At 40.3% G+C, this 20450-nt stretch overlaps 1 protein-coding gene across 4 annotated transcripts in view; it reads right to left on the minus strand.

Moving 5' to 3' along the window:
* The window catches only part of RAB27A (RAB27A, member RAS oncogene family), an 89194-nt gene that overhangs the window by 33918 nt on the left and 34826 nt on the right, over positions 1 to 20450 (minus strand). The window contains exon 1 of one of the 4 annotated variants that reach the window (XM_025389557.1): positions 11381 to 11471. The exons of the other annotated variants lie outside the window; for them this stretch is intronic. The gene's annotated coding sequence lies outside the window, so the exon portion shown is untranslated. Of the gene's footprint in view, positions 1 to 11380; positions 11472 to 20450 lie in introns of those variants that run through there. 4 annotated transcript variants of the gene reach the window in all.

Raw genomic sequence — 20450 nt, forward strand, 5'->3', positions numbered from 1 at the left:
ATTCTCTAAACCCACTTAAGTGGAATTCAAAGACTTAAAACTATCTTTAATGTGTTTCATTTCCATGGATAATCACACATGTAAGTCTACAAGTGATCTTCATGAGTTTTGTTTTCTATTCGCAATAGCAATAGTGACCAAGTAATCATAAAGGGACTATTAACAAACCAAATACCGCAAACTGAAAGTATAGATACCACCATCAATATTAATCATAGTTCGCACTTTTCAGATTGTATCTTTAAGACAATTATCTGCTTTCTTGTTCAGACCTTCCACTCTCTGGGTTCAGTTTTCTAAAGGATAAAACAGAACCCAGAGAAGCAGACTGATTTGCACAATCTGGAATCTAGATCTCCTAGTTCCAAGTCCAATGTCTGTTCTACCCCAAGCTTCATGTCCGTTACTCATTTTTGTTACAAATGCAATATTGGGCTTTAAAGTGACCACTAGTATGGTATTTTACAAGGTAACCTAATAGGAAACTCATAAAATCAAGCAGAGCTGGGTTTGAAATCCCAAATCTCCCAGATACCAATTACTTAGATGTCTCTGAGCCTTAGATTTCCAGGTTTCTGTTCTATAAAAAAGAATACATACTACACCTCACACCATTGTTCTGAGGATTCAATGAGATACTGTTTATGGAATGCCCAGCACAATGGTTGGCATATACTGGGTACTTAACTGTTAGCTCACTTATTGTCTCCATTGTGGACATTCAGACTGAGTCTGAAGACCTAGAACAATTTTCAAATTGACTCTGGCCAGCTTAAAACATGTTTTTCTAGCACAAAGTATTGCTCACTGGTTCAAAGTGGTCGGCTGAGTTAACAAAGATCACTTTCAAACTAATTCTGATCTTTTTTAGCTGGTTCTAACCATTTGCAATTCATTTAATAAAGATATGTTTATTTCAAAAGAGTTCTGATCAACTTGAAAACAGGTTCAAATCCATATAAAATACACCCATCCATTTCAGCAAGTTCATAGTTGTTCAAAAGAATCTTGTTCATATTATTTTAGGGTGAGTTAAAAGAGGTTCTCCTACAAAACTACTTTCTGACTCTGGTTAAAACCTGATATATCTAACCAAAATTATTGGAGTCTCATTGTAATTAGCTTTAATTGCTTCAGACTGGTTTTAGCTAGCTCAAATAGGCTCTGACTTGGACATGCAGGTTCTGACAGGCTCCTATAAGTTTTAGTTGGTTCTGAGTATATTTTACTGGATCAAACTCTGCTGACAAATTAAATCTACTTTCAATTGAGTCACACTTGCTCAAACTCTATTAAACTGCTGGAAACTAGTTTGATAACTACAGTTATCTATAAAATTGTTCTTACTTGTTTAGACTGATATAGACTGGTTCAAAACAGTCTGAAATGTTTCAAATTAATTTCAGATGTCCCAACAGTTCAAAACTAGAAATGTAAAATGACAATCGGAAGCACCAAAAACAACAGTGTGGTGCTTAAAACTTGTGCCAAACCAACAAACTTCAAATTCTATTTTTAAATTACCTCATTTGTAGGTATTCTGTATCCAAAAATGTATCTCCACCATTACATACTGTATCGCCACACTGGAACAGCATGTATGTGTTCGAGGACAGTAAAGGATTGGGAGAAAGGAGCACTGGCATAGGAGATGATGACAGATAACAGGGAAAGATGTGATGAGTGACACAGGCTTCCTGGGTTGAGAATTCATCTCCCATCTTACCTCAAAGACCCGGCAGAAAAACATTCACCCATGACCCAGCAATGAAGACTTCAATTGGGGAAAACCTTCAGCAAATTTGGATGCTGTCTAGAGTTTGTCCAAAATTGATCACACTGACCAGGCTGGTCTGGGTTAACAGAGACCAGAATTCCAAAGAATAAGGAAATTTCAGAGAAATAAAGGGAGTTGGGGGCAGGCAGGTTTTCAAAATAACAGATCTTTCAAGGTTTGGGCATGGTGTTCAGGGTGGCAGCCTTCTTATCTGAGCTTGCAGTCCAATTAGTGAAAGCCTGGAGTTAATGGAATTACCCCATCTTTCAGCAGAAAATCATTCTAGTCCATAGCAGACTAGACTCCCAACTCCATCTTGCAATCCCATACCTGGTTTTCTCATCACTACTTATCACTACTAGGTGAAGACAACTTCATGTTAAGTCTCAATTGATGGTAGATTTTCATATAAATAATTTTTTTAATTTATTACTCAAGTCCTGAGTGGTATTCCTAGGGCCTGTTTTCCAGGAAGAAAATACTCCACTCCTCAAATACAGAAATCTAATAATGTAAATGATTTTTGTGTCGGCATTTCAGAGGACAAAGGGAAACAGTGAGAACACATAGTACCAGAATTTGACATTGGTGGCACCCAAACAACATTGTACACTCACCATTTCCTGCTTGTACTCCAGCCTACTGAGGTTTGGGAAGCCGTTTCAGAAGGACTTCCCTGTGACACTCTCTTGTTGAAAATGTATCTGAAGCCTAGGTCAGATGTCCACATGTCAAGCACTTTACACACATTAGTACAACAATCCTCATCACTGCCCTAGAGGCAGGTTGTACATAGCATATACACTGTCTCCCTCAGAAAGATCTGGGGCTGTTCTATCATGAGTGCCGCAACGAGGGCATAAGTAACTGGATCTTGGCCAGTCTACCCACATATTAGCATAGGCTCAATTCCAGTGTATTATTGACAGGAGAAAAACACGGAGGTTAAAGGCAGAAACTCTACAACCAAGCCACCTGTATTTGAGTCCAGTCACGTAACTTTCGAAAATTTATTTAATCTCTTTTGTCTTGGGCTCCTCGTCTGTAAAATAGGAATGAGATTCTATTTTATCAATTCTAACATGCTTTCTTATTTTAACTTCTTTAAAACTGGGGTGCATCTTACATTTCAGTCTTACAACCCAAGACATCTTGCAATTGCTATTATAAATCAGGTGTCACTAGAGATACAGTTGTGTGAAAGTCTTTTGTTAGCATCTTCTAGCAAGGTCAAGAATGCATCATCAATATATTTTAGACTTAATGAAGCACAATAATAAAGCTATTTCTGAGGGCTATTGTGAGGATTGAGCTAGGGTATACACATAAAGTTTGGAACAGTGGACAGGACATATAGTAAGTCCTATGTAAGTATTAGCTGCTATGAGCAGCAGCAGCATCCAGCAATCTGGCTTCCAAGGGTCAATATGCAGGCAATGATCTTTTCTTTCCTAGAAGTATAAGAAAGTACACTGAGCCCCTAAACTGAAAATTAATTTTTAAAAATAAGGATGTGCTAAGAGTATTTGAAGCCAAGGTTACATATTTAAACTCTGTACCTTCTTGAAAAAAGTGCTGTCTACCTCAAGGAAATGTCTTCTAAAAAGCCAAGAATGACCTTAATTTGGGATACGCAAAAGACTTTCTTATTCAGCTCACTTCTCTCTCTCCTCCTTATACAAATATTTTTTCAAAGTGCTCTCCACCCTCACTATCATCAGATTAACAATAGAAAGCAAGGAACACCCACTTCCTCAACATGTACTATGTGGTGTTAATTGCCCAGTGAGAGAAAGTCTATCATCTTCCTTATTTTTAAAATAAAACATATTTTCACCTGTAATACCAGTGGCTGAGGAGGCTGAGGCAAAAGGATAGCTTGAGGTGAGGAGTTCAAGACTAGCCCAGGCGACTAGTAAGACCTATCTCTTAAAAAAAAATATATATATATATAAAAAAAAAAAATATATATATATATATATATATATAAAATTAGGCAGGTGTGGTAGCATTAGCCTGTAGTTCTAGCTACTTGCTTGGGAGGCTGAGGCAGGAGGATTGCTTAAGCTCAGGAGTTCAAGGCTGCAGTAAGATATGATCACATCACTACACAGCAGCCTGGGCAACAGATTAACATCCCATCTTTAAATAAAATTTTTTAATAAATAAAAATAACTGCACATGTACCCCCGAACTTAAAATAAAAGTTGAAGGAAAAAAGCACTTAAAAAAATTTTAAGTGTTTTCAAAAATACTTTTTAAGCGTTTTTTAGGAAACAAGATAGAAGAGAGTAGATTTAGTTAAGAGCAAAGGGAAAATATCTAGTTCTATTTCTCCCTCTCTTTCTGTCTCTCCTACACACACACACAGACATATCACAGCCTGGATTTTCCATGACGTGTCATATTAAAGTCAATCATAGACTCCAACCTTAGGATCCCCTACTATTAGGAAGAATCATTCTAAAACTACTCCAGACAGGTCAGCCATCTTTTGAAAGCCAAATTTTCCCTCTATTACTCATATTTAGTGCAGAGCAAAAGAAAGGGGAGGAATAATATTAACTGAACAACTACATGTAATAAATACACTTGATTTTATTTTATCTGCTCATTATCCTTAAAAAGAACTTCATGTCTGGACAAGACTCATACTATATAGAGAGTGATGTTTTCTCAGTGTGATGGCAAATAGACTTGAGTTCAGATTCTGACTTTTCTACTTTGTAGGACTTGATCCAAGTTTTTTAAACTAAGCCTTCTTCTTTCAACTGTAAAATGGAGATAATAACAGTACTAATCTCACTGAGTTGTTTTAAGGACTAAGTGAGATAACCCACAGAAAGCTTTTGGCACATTGTTTGCCCTGTGCTAAGTGTTCAATAATTGAAACTTATTAACAATACTACTAATAGTTTCACCAAGTTCTTTATTAGCAAGGCATGTAATTTTATAACCTATTCTTAATGTAACCAGTACCTGAACCTTCAGAAAAATTATAGAAAGAAATTCAATGTAAATACAATGACTTTGGGGTACCCTACCCATCACAAAATCTACTTTGGCATTCCAATCTAAGAATGAGTTGTATCTGGGTGGTTTTTGGTAATTTCAGACCTAGGAGTACCCATCAGTTGAATGCTCTAATTTCCAGAAGAGGAAACTGAAACCCAGAGAAGGCAAATGAATAGTCTGAAATAAACCAGTTAGATATGGGGCTAGTCTAGATCTCAAGTCTCCTAAATTTCAGTCATGTATGCGTATTTTTTCGTCTGTCTGTATTCCTTCCTTCAGAGCAAGAAACCTCAGTTATAGCTTCTTGAATTCAAGAATCACAAGTTTTCTTCAGTGCCAGCAGTTATAGCAGTGATAAACTGCTTTACGATTAAGGCTTGGGCTGTTAGAGAGGTTGGGTTGAGGGATCTGTACTTCTGTCCCCAGAGTCCCTCTGTCAAGAAGCCCTTCCTCCTGATGAGCTCTGCCAAGGAGAGAAGTCATAAATTGGGAGCTTGTCTGCTTCTTGTTGGTCACTGCAAATCCAAGAAAAAAACAAAACAACAACAAAAAACTCTTCTTGATACTTGTACCATATCCCATAAATCATCTTTCTTTCCCATGGTTTCAAAATGAAAAGCAAGCAGAGTAATCATGAAATTTTCCATTTCCCTGTAGAATTGCTCAGTCCCTTAGTATTTTCCTCTCAAATAAGATTATTTTAGGCTGGGTGCAGCAGCTCATACCTGTAATCCCAGCACTTTGGGAGGCCAAGCGGGGTGGATTACCTAAAGTAAGGAGTTCCAGACCAGCCTGGCCAACATGGTGAAACCCCATCTCTACTAAAAATACAAAAAATTAGCTGGGCGTGGTGGCGGGCACCTGTAATTCCAGCTTCTTTGGAGGCTGAGGCAGGAGAATCACATCGAGATCGTACCATTGCTCTACAGCCTGGGCAACACAGCGAGACTTTATTTTCTCTGACATCATGTCTCTGTAAGGATACTTCTGACCCTCTATCTTTTTCCTTCATTCAATAAATATTGATTGAATGCTTACTATATGCTGGGTGCCAGCGTACAATGGGGATCCAACTCAGTTATACTCAATGTGGAAAATGTATCTCTTACTCCTTGCCTACCTTAGACCTTATGGTTTTAGCCATGCCCCAGTCTAACTTCTCCCAATGACTATACCTGCCTTTGGGTTTTCAAATAAGCCAATCATTCTGAACATTTTAAGCTTCTCTCATAAACATAACACAACATGACATCAAAATTCATATCCCAAGTCAGATGTTTCACAAAGATGCAAAAGGAATAAACATGCAAAAGGAATAAAAATGTGAAGCTCAGACGGGTATGGTGGCTCACACCTGTAATTAGAGCACTTTGGGAGGCTGAGATGGGCGGATCACTTGAGGTCAGGAGTTTGAGACCAGCCTGGTCAACATGGTGAAACCCCGTCTCTACTAAAAATACAAAAATACAAATGGCTGGGCATGGTGATGGGTGCCTGTAATCCCAGCTACTCAGGGAGGTTGAGGCAGGATAATCACTTGAACCTGGGAGGTGGAGGTCGCAGTGAGCAGAGATGGCACCACTGCATTCCAGCCTGGGAGACAGAGGGAGTCTCCATCTCAAAAACCAAGCCAACAAACAAACAAAACAAAACAAACAAACAAAAACACGTGAAGCTCAGTAGAGAATAAAGAGACAGCCTCAACCTCCTGGGCTCATGTGATCCTCCTGTCACAGCCTCCCACGCAGCTGAGATCACAGCAGTGCACAAAACCATACACCATGCCCAGCTTTTTTATTTTTTGTAGGTGGGAAGATGAGGTCTCCCTGTGTTGCCCAGGCTAGTCTCAAACTCCTGAGCTCAAGAGGAGAAATATTTAGAAAGAGAAACATAAGGTATATTATAAAGAATGCTTTATCTGAAAATATTTTGTATTTTTTAGAATGGTTAATAAAATATTCGCGTGTTCCCAGGTAGCTTATGGACTTCAGTTCTTGCGGTGTAAAATTATTTTTGCAGAGAAACAGGAGCAGGTGAATACAACTATCACTTTTCGGGTAGCACAGAACATCAGCATTTATGTGAATTACAACACCACATGTTCTTTCATATAATTTAACAGCCCCTTGTCCAGGGATTCGTTTGGAGAAAATGTTCATATACAAATGACTGGCATAGAATTATAAAGCTTATCAGTGCTTTTATGTTTAACGTTAAAAGCAGTAGGCTTTTCTTGGTTTTTTGTTTGTTTGTTTTGTTTTTAACGATGCCACTGTGGACCCATACGTGGCATTCTGGAAGGGAACACATAACAGAGACACCAAAAGCAAGGAAGAGAAGTCACGTGGCATGAGGCAGGATAGAAGAGGCATTTTATAATGTACCAAGATATTTGAGTAGGGACAACTTGTATTTACCAAATGAGCCCTGGCCACAACTCTCACAGCCCATTACAATTCCCACACCCTGAAGTGAAACACAGCTACTTTCACTTCAAAAGCAAGATGCATAGTGCCCAATAGCAGGAACCCCATTTCCATAAGTGGAGACAGCCTATGTCTTCTGTGCAGTTTACTCATCTCAACTTCTGGTCTAGATGTGTGTAGATATGGTCCTGCCCTCCCTAATATGTCAAGAGTGGAAAAAATGACGTTATAAACAAAGAGCTTGTCTTGTTTGTGCAAAATCTCAGGCGTAGAGAAGTGGAAATCTAACACCTTTGAAAAGTAGAAGGAAACAGGAATATGATTTTTCCTTGTTTCTTATTAAAAGATGAGTTTGATTTTATCTAAATTCAGAATATTAGATAACTGCATTTTATATTCACCTATAACCTAAGATTCATAAGTGCATTCCTATCAGTACAGTGTTTTATAATAATAACATAAGTCCATCCTTAACAGTGATGTTGAGGCAGCAGAGAAGTTCACAGCTAGAAACTGTTGAGATTTTAAGGTGTACAGCATTTGGCTTAATATTTACAAATGCACCTGCTACATAGGAATATTCCATTTCCCTCATTTAAACAAAGTGAAAACTTTTAGACCAAATGCTAGAAAACTGCTAGACCAGCTTCTAGCAGATGGTGATATTCCAGTATAGCAAGTTCTTCAGACAAAAAATAAAATTATCTGCAAATAGTGTTGATTTAAATATCCATTTCTAGGTCGGGCATGGTGGCTCATGCCTGTAACCCCAGCACTTTGGGAGGCCAAGGCAGGCGGATCACTTGAGGTCAGGAGTTCAAAACCAACATGGCAAAACCCTGACTTTACTAACAATACAAAAAAATTAGCCTGTAGTCCCAGCTACTCAGGAGACTGAGGCAGAGAATTACTTGAACCCGGGAGTTACATGTAATGTACATATACACATGTATATACACATATATATAACATGTAAATATATACATATAATACATATATATATACACACACACACATTTCTAAATGCTTCCAAAACATACCTCATTTTTAAAAGCATCTTCCAGATGTTCATAATTTTTCTTAAAGAGAAAGACCAGGATGAAGAAAAAGTAAACACTCATAGCCCAGAAACCCATGAACTATTTCTGAAATGTTACCATCACCTCAGTGGGTGACCAACATAACCCAGTAGGCAAATAACACAAACAACTATATGTTAGGAAACAAGAGGGCATTGAAATGATTCCTGAAAGCAGAAAAGGTTGTGGAAGACCAATGTCAATGACTCAAATGAGATATCGGCTTTTTTTTTTAATTTATGGAAACCATTGACTCATTTACCCAAAAGACATTATTTGTTGCCCAAGGCTCTTCCAGGATCAGAATATGAATGTTTATAGAGATTTATGGAAAGTAAATGCATCAAAACACTGGGTCTTATAGGACTTACAGTTTGTGACAAGTACCTCTTGCTTTATAGATATAGGGTAATAGAAAAGAAAAGCAAACATAGAATATATGCCATTGGTAAAACATAGGCAATACAGTGGAAACAGGTGTGGCTGTTTGGTTTGCTTAGTAATATCTCAAATAATGTGACAGCAGTCTCAGAATGGACACAACCACACAACACTGCAATAGTCTGCTCAACCCATAGCTAAACATGCCTCTTACCACCACCAAGAAGCAAGCAGCCTCCAAGAATTTGGAACAAGTGCAAAATCTATGAAGTATGCTCCCACTGAGTGGTTGCTTTTTGTGAGCACATAGAAGACAATGAAACACAGACTTCGGAGTCAAGTTCTCCTAAATTCAAATAACAGTACACCACCTCCTACCTGTATAAAGTGAGCAGCAAAATGCCTAATGAAGATCAATGAACCATAGCTATTCTTATGATTATGACAGATTAAGGCTTAAATCAGGCTTGAGCACTGAGCCTGGTGGTTTTTCCACTCTACCTTCAGGATGACACTGAGACTTCATAAAGCTATCAAAGAATGGAGTGGAAATATTTCCTGAAAATGAAAAAGAAGGAACAACTTAAGCCACCTGGAAGGTGAAACATCTGCAAGCCCAACTGGTAAGTACAGGGAATTCTGGTATTAACAAGCTCTGAAGAGGTAAAATGCAGAGCTTTGGTTATCTCAGAGTGCCACCAAACTCGTGGGCTCAAGGCTCAAAGGCAGAAAAAAATAGAAATGACAGCACAGCCAGGACTGAGAGAATTACAAATCAGATAGCATTCAAAAAAAAAAAAAATCAGCACTCAAAGGACTTCACATTGCAAGGAGAATTTCCAAGTTGCAAAACGCAGACCTAAAAACAGTGTCAAGGAATCTGCCAAGACTCATCTTCCTGCAACATGAAACGTGCATGGAAAACCTTTGACCAACACAGACTGACTCCCTCTTGCATCTCACCTTCCTCAAGTTTTTTGTTTGCTGCAACACAGGAAAGATGTTAATCTGTTAGGGAAACACACCAATTCAAAAAGCAAACCCTTTGCTTTCTGAAGGAGCAATGATGCTTCTTTCCTTCTAAGAAAAATGTTGAATTAGAAGCAGCCAGACCTGTTAAAGATGACTGTCCAAATAATAAAAACAATTAGACAAATGTCCACGAGTTGACAGTAACTGGGGAAGAGAGGGGCTCATTTATCATTGACTTTTTAAAAAATGAGAATATGAGTACCATCAGTTTGGCACATAGATACTTAAAAAGACTACTAAGAGGCACCGGGTATGGCTTCACACCTCCCTTGTCCTGCCTACCCCACACCCTCACCCTCACTAACCACATTTTTTTTTTTTTGAGACAGAGTCTCGCTCTGTTGCCCAGGCTGGAGTGCAGTGGTGCAGTCTCAGCTCACCGCAAGCTCCACCTCCGGGGTTCACGCCATTCTCCAGCCTCAGCCTCCCGAGCAGCTGGGACTACAGGCGCACAGCACCACGCCCTGACTACAGGCAGTAACCACATTTAAACAGATACATTCTCTGCCCACGGAATATGTTCTTCAGGTACATGGTTGCATGCTAAAGCACACAGGACTTCCATCTCTTCACAGCTGATTTTCATTTCCATAGTCAAACATCCGCCCTACCACACCCCATGCTGTGTTCCAACAGCCTCACTTCCAACCATCATCTGGGTGCCATAGCCTCTCTACTTTTAGTCTTTTTCCTCTTCTGGCTTTCCTGTCCCTCATCTCCAGGTACTGTTGCCAACTCCAGTTTGCATGTGCAAAAAGTGACATGAAACTAACAATGCCAGTGCTTTTCTTGTTACACACTGAGTTGCTATGTGAACTTCAAGGTGTGCAACCCTCCTCAATAAATTCATAATGTTGCTGTGTCTTCAGGGACTCCCACTTTTCCAATCAGGAAGAGTTTTTCCCCTGTAAAGTCTGGGAAAAAAGCCATTCTGGAAACCCAAGTGCTTCTTAGTACTATGCCAGTTTGGGCTTTACCATAATGTTAATGAAAAGGTAGCATTCTGATACAAACAGGTCACGCGTTTAAAACATTAGTATCTATAAATATGTTTATTATATCCCAACTTAGTTCTTTTAAAAACAGTAAACTAGGCTCAGAAAAATCAAGGCTTTTCCTGATGGTTTTTTTTTTTTTTTTTTTTTTTTTTTTTTTTTTTTTTTTTTGAGACGGAGTCTCACTCTGTTGCCCAGGCTGGAGTGCAGTGGCCGGATCTCAGCTCACTGAAAGCTCCACCTCCCGGGTTCACGCCATTCTCCTGCCTCAGCCTCCCGAGTAGCTGGGACTACAGGCGCCCGCCACCTCGCCCGGCTAGTTTTTTGTATTTTTTAGTAGAGACGGGGTTTCACCGTGTTAGCCAGGATGGTCTCGATCTCCTGACCTCGTGATCCACCCGTCTCGGCCTCCCAAAGTGCTGGGATTACAGGCTTGAGCCACCGCGCCCGGCCTTTCCTGATGTTTTAATACCACTAAACCAATGATGCCAGGATTCTTAGCTTCTTCCATTTGGTGTCAGTACGCTGTAGACAGCCAGCTATATACAGGTCTTTTTGATTTTTGTCAAGTCTACTGTCTCCATTAATATATATTTACAACACATGTTTAAATGTTCCCTAAATATCATATTCTTTAGTAACTGAACCAAAAAAAAAAAAAGAAAGGAAACTCACCTAATGGACAAGGTCAAATCAAATATACTTCTTATTGCTTCTCAAAGTCTTTCCTTATTTCACCTATTATTCAGTATGCAGAGTCTCAGAACTGACTGCATTTCTATCAGCAGCTGTTTATAGAATGGGGTGTGACTTGTGTTTACTTATACAAAAGGACTGAAGAACAACAATGCACACTCATCCAGCCAGTTTCTAACTCAGCCTGTCAGATTACAGTTGGCTTTTTTGCTATTACTGTTGTCCATCTCTAATTTTATTGCACTGTGATTGCTAAATGTGGTCTGCATAACATCGAATTTGGGGGAATTTAAGAGGAATTAAGTTTATTTATTTAGAGACAGGGTCTCACTCTGTTGCCCAGGCTGGAGCGCACTGGCGCAATTATGTCTCACCGCAGCCTTGACCTCCCCAGCTTAAGCAATCCTCCCATCTCAGCCTCCTAAGTAGCTGGGATCACAGGTATGCACCACCAAAAATGGATAACTCTTTTTCAGTTTTTTGGTAGAGACAAGGTGTCACTATGTTGCTGCCCAGGCTGATCTTGAACTCCCGGGCTTAAGTGATCCTCCTATCTCAGCCTCCCAAAATGGTGAAATGACAGACATAAGCCACCATGCTCCACCTGAATTAAGTTTTATAAGTGTTCCATGATTATGTGAAAACAATCTGTACACCCTGTTAGCTGGATGCAAAATTACATACATTCTAGTCAAACTAGTTAGTTGTGGTTTTCGATCTGATATACCATTATTTATCTTTTTGCTACTTCATCTGTTTCTAAGAAAGGTGTGTTGAAACTCCTAGATCATATTCATTTTTAGAAAATAAGCCCAAGGTCATCTCTTAAAGAGGATGAATATAAAGCATAATAAAAGAGTAAGCATTGCAGTCTTTATTCAGAGAAGCACTAAATCTGTGCTATTCAGTTTGCATTCTGTGAAACTCTAGGATTCATGAAAATACTTTAAGAGTTCTGTAAACTGGGGCCGGGCGCGGTGGCTCAAGCCTGTAATCCCAGCACTTTGGGAGGCCGAGACGGGCGGATCACGAGCTCGGGAGATCGAGACCATCCTGGCTAATACGGTGAAACCCCGTCTCTACTAAAAAATACAAAAAACTAGCCGGGCGATGAGGCGGGCCCCTGTAGTCCCAGCTACTTGGGAGGCTGAGGCAGGAGAATGGCGTAAACCCGGGAGGCGGAGCTTGCAGTGAGCTGAGATCCCGCCACTGCGCTCCAGCCTGGGCGAAAGAGCCAGACTCCGTCTCAAAAAAAAAAAAAAAAAAAGAGTTCTGTAAACTTACTTTTTATTTTTCTATTGTTTGTTTTTGGGGTTTTTTGGGGTTTTTTTGTTTGTTTGAGATGGAGTCTCACTCTGTCACCCAAGTTGGAGTGCAGTGGTGTGATCTCGGGCTCACTGAAACCACCGCCACCCAGGTTCAAGTGATTCTCATGCCTCAGCCTCTCCTGTGGCTGGGACTAAAGGCCTGCGCAACCACGCCCAGCTAATTTTTGTATTTTTTAGTAGAGATGGGGTTTCACCATGTTGGCCAGGCTGGTCTCAAACTCCTGACCTCAAGTGATCTGCCCACCTCAGCCTTCCAAGGTGCTGGGATTACAGACATGAGCCACCGCGCCTGGACTTTCTATTATGTTTTTTAAAAACTGGAATTAAAAAAAGTATATGGTCAAATAAGTGATATACCAAATTTAGAGACCTCCAAGTTGTTTATTTATGCTACTTTAAGTTATTTACGTCTGCCATTAGCATTTACATGTTATTTGGAATTCCTATAATTATTAGTGGAGAAGCCTGTAATTTGCACTAGACTTCTCTCCTTTTCTTAATCAGAATGGATTCATTTGTCTATTGTTGTAAAATTATTTAAGGAAGCACATGTGAACTACATTCAAGAAACGGCAGTCAAGGCTCAGGCACACGTTTCAGCACACGTTTGCTTTCATCCTGTTACAACAGTCAATTGAGCAATAAAGAACGAACACAATATGTTGCATCATAACATTTTATTACAGATCACTATAGAGATTATTCTTTGGGAAGTTTCTTGTCTGACTTCTAGAAGCATGAAAGGGCTATTCTAGGTTTGGGCTACTTCTTTTTCACAGCAGATGAGTGTCTTCAGAGCCAGTTCCTGCATAGGAAACCTACATAATGTCATTGCAACAAACCTTTCATTGCCTCAGAAAACTGCTCTGGTCCAGCTGGTTGCAAACTTTCTTTAGCAATAAAACTGTTTCTTCAAATAAAATCTTACATGGCACCCCAACATATAAAATAGGTGGCAGCAGAATGATTCTAATGAAAGGAGTGAAGGTTAAGACACCAGCGCCCATAGACCCACCAAGGACATAAGAAAAATCTCACGGTACACATTTGGAAAATCATTGCAGAAAGGTCTACCTACAATGCAGCTCTGAATCATCTCCTTTGCCTTTGGCTTTGTCCCTAAACACCTCCTCTCTGCCTAACCACTTCAGTTGACAGCTCATTTGTAAGGTCTGCCACACTCTTTATTCAGCGTCTCCTATACCACCTTAACACACTTCTTATCTGGGAGGGATCTGAAATGCTTTGGGTGTCCCTGGTGAGAACTGCAAGAGGAGCTATCTAAAGCTTGAGAGAATGAAATGAGACCACAGGAAGAGTCTTGAGAACAACCATAACTGGGTCATTCCCAGGGAATGTGTCCTGGAAATGAGTCCTGGAAAAATCTAGGCCAAATGGCCCAAAAGGGAAGCAGCACTGACCATGGGATAGGAAACTGGTGTCCTTAAAGGCGCAAGAGAGAAAACTGTTGGGAGGATGTTTGTAACCAGCTACACTGGTGATCCTTTCTTGTATCTAAATGGACACTTTGAGGCCATCAGAAAATATGACCAGATTAGTCCTGACGGACTCAAAAATCTATATATGGATGGAACCCTCAAAAGTCAAGGTATGGTTTGAAGAACACAATGAAATGTTGGTATAGCAACTTTAAGATAACTGAGAACATATTATTTTGAGCTGTATCAGAAGTCACTTCATACTAAATTATAGCACAAAAGAGCATAAAGAGGTACAAAAATTTTTTAAAATACTGATCAAAGTAAAACTTCAGATTTTCTTCTTTCTATGAATTCAGAAGAAATTTCTAGTATTAGGCTCAGCTAATGGCTGTGCCAGGAGGAGTGTTTTACAAGAAAGTACCCTTGCTTAAAACCATTACAAAGTTCCAGGGAAGGAGAAAGGGGCAGGAGGTAGAGGGGACAGAGAAACCCCTGGCATTCCCTACCTGGCTTTATGTCAAGGCAGCACAAAATCAACTCAAATCCACAGGGATTAAGTACAAAGGGAGTTTTCAGACAGGTTCAAAGTCATATCAAGGTCAAACACCAAGAGACTAAGGAGCACGTCAACAAAGGGAAAGAGTCGTTTATGGATCTGGGAGTCTCGGAGGATAGCATTCCAAGAATTCAAGAGGACATCTGGGCAGACAACACAGTTCATTAGAGCCCACAGTAACAGTAGCTAGAAAAGACTAGGGGAGAGTGGTGAGGGATATAAAAACTACATATTGGGTACAACGTACACTATTCAGGTGATGGGTACACTAAAATCTCAGAATTCACCACTATATAATTCATCCAAGTTGCCGGGCACAGTGGCTCGCACCTGTAATCCCAGCACTTTGGGAGGCCAAGGCAGGTGGATCAGTTGAGGCCAGGAGTTCAACAGCCTGGCCAACATAGTGAAACCCCGTCTCTACTAAAAAATACAAAAATTAGCCAGGCATGGGGACACGTGCCGGTAATCCCAGCTACTCTGGAGGCTGAGGCACGAGAATGGCTCGAACCCAGGAAGCAGAGGCTGCAGTGAGCCAAGATTGCACCACCGTACTCCAGCCTGGGTGACAGAGCGAGACTCCATCTCAAAAAAATATAGAAAATAAAATAATAATTCATCCATGCAGCCAAACACCCGAAAAGCTATAGATATAGATAGATAGATGTAGATATATGTATCTATTTATATATACCAAAAAAAGACCCATAGTAGTTGTTGCTTTATCAAAAGCCAGAGAAATTTTCTAACCTTCTAAGTTACAGCAATTTGCTTTCCCCTATTCTGCCCATCCAGTTTGAAAGACTCCCTGGCCAGGCACGGTGGCTCACACCTATAATCCCAGCACTTTGGGAGGCCAAGGCAGGAGGATCATGAGGTCAAGAGATCGAGGCCAGCTGGCCACCATGGTGTAACCCCAGCTCTACTAAAATTACAAAAATTAGCTGGGCATGGTGGCATGCGCCTATAATCCCAGTTACTTGGGAGGCCAAGGCAGGAGAATTACTTGAACCCAGGAGGCGGAGGTGCCAAGATCGTGTCACTGCACTCCAGCCTGGCTGACAGAGCAAGACTCTGTCCATTAAAAAAAGAAAAGAAAGGCTCCCTAACTGGCCAGGTGTGGTGGCTCATGCCTGTAATCCCAGCACTTTGGAAAGCCAAAGCTGACAGATCACCTGAGGTAAGGTATTCGAGGCCATCCTGGCCAACATGGTGAAACCTGTCTCTACTAAAAATACAAAAATTAGCCGGGCATGGTGGTGGGCACCTGTAATCCCAACTACTCCGGAGGCTAAGGCAGGAGAATTGCTTGAACTAAGGAGGCAGAGGTTGCAGTGAGCCAAGACAGTGCCACCACACTCCAGCCTGGGTAACAGAGCAAGACACGATCTCAAAGAAAAAAAAAAGAAAAGCTCCCTAACTACTCCAACTAGGTTCCTTCACTAAGTTTCCTTTTCCTGACTAGGCAGATGGAAAGGCAAGCATCCAGGTTAGAACTTAGTCCCCCAAGGCCATACCTTGTCTCTGTCCTCAGCTAAGCCTGTGATAAGGCTATCCATGGAAACAAAGCTCCTATTTTCTTAACATGCCTCTGAGAAAGACATTTGAAGCCTAGAGGTTAAGAACATAAGGGCTAAAATAAGCAGGCAAGAGGGTGGCTCAGAAAGAACAAGAGCCTTGTTTTAAAAAAAAAAAAAAAAAAAAAAAAGTCAGGGAATAAACCTCAATACAGATTTACTAACACAGAAATAAAGACTTTGTGTTAGCAAAGAGACTATGAATCAGCAAGCGAACAACCCAAGAGGATAAAGGAAATTGTAGACAAGAGGAGCATAAACCATGAAGACATAAGTACCCACGTGTTTATAACATGGATAATTGATAAGCAATAAGTAAGTCTTTAGAAACTATGAGTGTTCAGGGGAAATCACAAAAACAAGTGACATTACACTTAATTTTTTAAATGAGGGTGAAATGAGATTCTGCATGAGACAGATAACTGTAAAGTAGTAAAAAAAGTTTTCAGAAGTCACACATGAAAATCAATCTCATAATTCTACAATCACATTTTATTATGTCCACATTTTAAAGTATAAAGTTAGCCTTTATATACCAACAAATTTGGCCGCAAAGGTTGGTTGAGTTTTGACCTCGAGAAATACCTTCCTATTTTTTAAAGAAATAAATATTATAATGATATTCCTTTTATTACTTTCCTATGTATACTTGCTCATCACATAAAAAATATAATTGCTATATAGCCATCAAGCATTAAAAATAAACCAACACATCTAACAATAGGCCTCAATGGTACCAATCTATTTTCCTAGATGTATCACTCTAAAACCATATATGAATGTTCAAGAAATGCAAGTTTTTTATTTTTCTTTTAGAATCTACAGCATAGAACATGATAGATAAAATTATTCCATATAGAAATTATGATTTTTAATTAATTTGAAATAATTTCCATTAATTTCTGATGCTTGTAAGCATTTTAGATATACATTCCTTTAGCTCTTGAAATACAGTTCTAAACTGTGAAAAATTCTGACACAGGCAGGAACAGATATCAAAATTCTATTACTTTTAATCTAAAAGCCCTCCATCTTATGTTTTCTGTAGGAGACAGAAACTCACAAAAGAAAATGTGTTGGCTTCTATTATTAGGAAACTGGACATTTTTCACATATATTATAGTGGAAGCAGTTTTACATTTCATTCAGGCACAAAATATTTATGAACTCAGGAGCAGCCCAAACATAAAGACAAAATGCAGCATGATTTTCCAAACCAAAATCTGGGGCTTATGTCTACGGATTTTTGCAACCCTTTGGGAAAAGGCAGAGTTGGAAACACAACTTAGTTGTCCAAGTATTAGAACTTTTAAAGCATCTCTTTGATTTATGAAGAAAATGCACAAAAATATGTTAAAGAAGTACCAGAAAATCCAGCAAGTTGCTCATCACTACACACCTCCATGCACAGATGACATGAGCAATTATTTGTCTTTCTTTCACTTCTGACTTCCAGGGCTCAGGGCTGAGGTCCTATTGACTGCACATAGTAGAAGAAAGGGAAGAGAAGTTGTTTCAATGGCAACATCCTCACCTACTTATGTCTCTTTTCTCATGGCTCCAGTAATTAACTGAATGATTATAAACTGAAACCAAACTGCATCTCTATCCCTTCCATTTTCACCCTGGAAGCCTGTTCTCATAAATTCATTCTCCTCAGGGTATTCCTTTAATCAGTGTTTCTTAATATGAATGAATGCTTTGGCTAACTTGTACAGGTCATCTGCCACTTTTAAGTACTCCGTTCCCACCTCATGGGTGTGTCTCTTCAGTACAGTTGCATATTTCCTGAAGAGTCTCATTTTGTGTATTGCTTCTCCACTACCCCTCACCACTGGACAGACAACTGGCCAGCTGTCACTCAAATGCTAATTGTGTCTACCATCTACTTTCTCTAACAGGCTTTTCCTTCCCCTAGTTCCCTCCATTCCCTGCCAATTTTATTTAGGAGTGACTCAAAAAGTGTTTTGGGACTCCACTGATAGCTGTGCTTTTCTGATAATTAAACGATGTTTACATCCAACTCAACAGTATTTGGTAAGCAATTACTACCTACCCATTACTGTGCTAGCAACTACGAATGTCATGAAAGAAACATATGATCCAGCTACTCCCTTAAAGAAGTTGGTAATCAGGGTTAGGTGGAATGACGCACTCATTTACAAAAAAGGACGGATAAGACAATATTATCAGGGAGAAAAACATCTGGTACACCATCTGGACCAGCCAGCACAAGAAATCAAAAGTGAAAGGGGCTTCAAGTCAAAAGACCTGAACTATGCTACTTCCTTCCCAGCTATGTGTCCTGTGGTGAGCCAGACAGCCTCCCCCTACTGTTTCCTCAGTATGGGAATATTTATCTAGCAAGATTATTGGAAGGATTAAAGGGTACGTTACGTGAAATGCATTTTATAAACTGTAAACTACTGGGGACATGTAAGATGGCTGTTTTATAAGTCAAGTAGAGCCTGGGAGGTCAGAAAAGGAGAGCAATCTGCCAGGCATGGTGGCTCATACCTGTAATCCCCCCTATTCAAGAGACTGGGGTGGGAGGATCACTTGAGCCCAAGAGATCAAAACCAACCTGGGCAACATAATGAGATGCTGTTGTACAAAAATTGTTCTAATTAGCAAGGTGAGGTGGCTTGTGCCAGTAGTCCAGCTACTCGAGGTGGCTTGTGCCAGTAGTCCAGCTACTCAGAAGGCTGAGGTGGGAGGATCACTTGAGCCCAAGAGTTCAAGGCTGCAGTGAGCCATGACTATGTCACCACACTCCAGCCTGGGTGACGCAGTGAGACCCTGTCTCAAAAAAAGAAAGAAAGGGAGCAATGTGACCATGACTCAAAGCAAGAGCCAGGACCTGAGCTGGGCATCTTCTTCAAAGCCAGGCAAGATTTAGCTAGAGAGTGAGGAATAGGATACACAGCATGTTTCATGCAAGGACACGTTTTGACTTCCATTTAATAAGTATTGAGGAGCTTGCTAATCATTTCAAAGGATACAAATGTGTTTAAGATATAATCCTCCAAGTACAAAACTGGCTGTAAACTCAAAGGAATGCTTATGAGGTAATGTGGCAAGTTAAGGAGAGCAGGACGACTAATCCGTTGGTATATGGGGTTCCTCTACCACCATCTGTGTAGACCCAGGATAGGTCACCATCCCTCTGCAGGCCTTGTTTTCTCAAATATGAAATAAGAGGTTTCACCTCAATGGTCTCTTTCCAACACAGACATTCTATGCTGTATGATTCCAGGTTCAAAGTTCAAAGCTCAGCCATGAGCAATTTAAGTGGGGTCATGGTGACAGCTGTCCCTTCTATCACCTCTCACTCCTTGCAGATGAGGGCCTAGATGAGGGCAGCCGCATGGGGATGGGAAGAAGGGGATCCAAGATACACCAGTTTTAAAATAACAGAACAGAGTTCCACATCAGGTAGAAAAGGATACAGCAAAGAAAACACCAAAGAATAAAGCCTAGAGAGCCAGGAGGCCAAAATAATGCTGCCGACAGAAGCAGGACATGTGAAGTGGGGAAGGGAAAGAATTGGAATGGCCATGAGGTGTTCGTGGGTGGTATCAGATTTTTGGAAGGGAAGGATGATGAGATTGGATGGGGGCAGCTTCAGTGTGAGAGATCATCAAAGCCACATCACCGAGAAATGCTTGAAAATCATCCCCATTCCCTGTGGCCCACATTTACCTCTGTCCTTGAGACAGAGGCAGAGTAGCCAACAGTGAAAGCTCCAAAAAGACCATGACTGTACAAGCCACAGAAGACGGAACATGCTATTAGTTCAGGATGAACAAGACCAAGGATAACAGCAGGGTGCTCTCAGCCAAACTCAATACACAGGACATGATGGGCAGTCCCGGCTGTTCTGATTAAACTTGGTTTCCAGATACTATCTCCCTGTTGTAAAGTTCTTTATCTGGCAGTGAGTAAAAAAGGAAATGTCAGGGAAGACAGCTAGATGTCCCACACGGCACTCACTCATTCACTCCTCTTAGAAGACTGCAATAAGCACCTCCTCAGATTCCAAACTTAGGCCTTGCCCATCATCATCCACCACCCATCTGAATGTATCTCAATAAAAACACATACTAGCTGGGCATGGTGGCTCATGCCTGTAATCCCAGCACTTTG

The sequence above is a fragment of the Theropithecus gelada genome, chromosome 7a (assembly GCF_003255815.1).
Source record: "Theropithecus gelada isolate Dixy chromosome 7a, Tgel_1.0, whole genome shotgun sequence".
In the NCBI taxonomy this organism is placed as follows: domain Eukaryota; kingdom Metazoa; phylum Chordata; class Mammalia; order Primates; family Cercopithecidae; genus Theropithecus; species Theropithecus gelada.